The sequence below is a fragment of the Apis dorsata genome, unplaced genomic scaffold, assembly GCF_000469605.1.
Source record: "Apis dorsata unplaced genomic scaffold, Apis dorsata 1.3 scaffold_92, whole genome shotgun sequence".
NCBI classification, from domain to species: domain Eukaryota; kingdom Metazoa; phylum Arthropoda; class Insecta; order Hymenoptera; family Apidae; genus Apis; species Apis dorsata.
In genome coordinates, this window is record NW_006263390.1 from 1,213,616 (window position 1) to 1,214,935 (window position 1,320).

At 29.5% G+C, this 1,320-nt stretch overlaps 1 protein-coding gene across 1 annotated transcript in view; it reads right to left on the reverse strand.

Annotated features, from left to right (window-relative positions):
• LOC102676092 (microtubule-actin cross-linking factor 1-like) overlaps positions 1-1,320 on the reverse strand; it is an 81,873-nt gene that overhangs the window by 53,675 nt on the left and 26,878 nt on the right.

Here is a 1,320-nt window from a genome sequence, read left to right on the forward strand (position 1 = left end):
AAGCTTATAAAAACAACGTATCTCACGCATGCAAACACATACACACACTTGGAAAACGTAAAACGTAACACGTTATTACATTGAGTATTAAAAATAATAATAATAATAATTATACACGATGGTAAATAAATAAATAAATAAATAAATAAATAAATAAAACACAGTTTTTTTTTTTTTAGAAGAACCAAGAGATCTGATCGATCTGCAGCGAAATAGTAGTGAATCGAACTGCATATTTTATCCCGTACGTGGTTTTTTCTATGCAGTCTCGAAGCGGACGACAGGACAGAAAATATCGGAAGCCGCGTTCTCGTCTCAATAAGACGCGTCCAACAGAAGCGAAAATAAAATATATAAATATAAATATATATATATTTGGGCGGGGGGGGGAAAAAAAAGATGAGGGAGAGAAAACAACAATAATAATAATAATAATAATAATAATAATAATAATAATAATAATAATAATAGTAATAACAAAATGTATCGCGCGAATATATATATAAAAAATGGCAAGTGATACGGGGGGATGAGGGGAATGATATATATATATACGCGCTTATGACACTATATATACATATACATATATATATATATATATATACAGTATATGCTTATATATAAGATATATATATGTACATATATATATATATATACGTAATATGTGTGTAATAAATAAAAAAAAGTGCATCGATGTATACTATATGTTCTTTTTTTCTTTTTTTTTTTTTTTCCGAGGTATCGTATTCTACGTGCTTTCAGAGCTTTCCACGCTAGAAACTCGTGCTAGAAAAAAAAACACAGGATCGAGCTTAAAACTGAAACGGAATAATACCTGAAAAAAGTAAAAGTAAAACTTGAGTGTAAATAATCTGACTGATATTAAACAATAACAACAATATAATATATATGTATATATATATATATATTATACGGATATTATAATCGAAATTATTAAAAATTATTATATTAAAAAAAAAAAAAAAAAAAAAAAAAAAAGTATTTCGTTGCGTTATACTCGATGATTGAATGAGGGGATCAATGGAGGGAGGGGGAGGGGGAGGAAGATTATTCATATATAAATATATAAATATATGTATAGCTAGATGATAACCTGTTAAGCATGCGATCACACGTAACACGTGGCTACCGCATTTTCAGAACGACTAGATGATCAACTTTGTTCGATTAATTAATTCGATTTATTCGAGTCGTTTCACGCTTTTCTCGCGACAAGGATATCCCCGAACGAACGAACGAACGAACAAACGAACGAACGAAAGGAAAAACGTGGACAAAGAAAAAAAGGGAGGGGGGAAA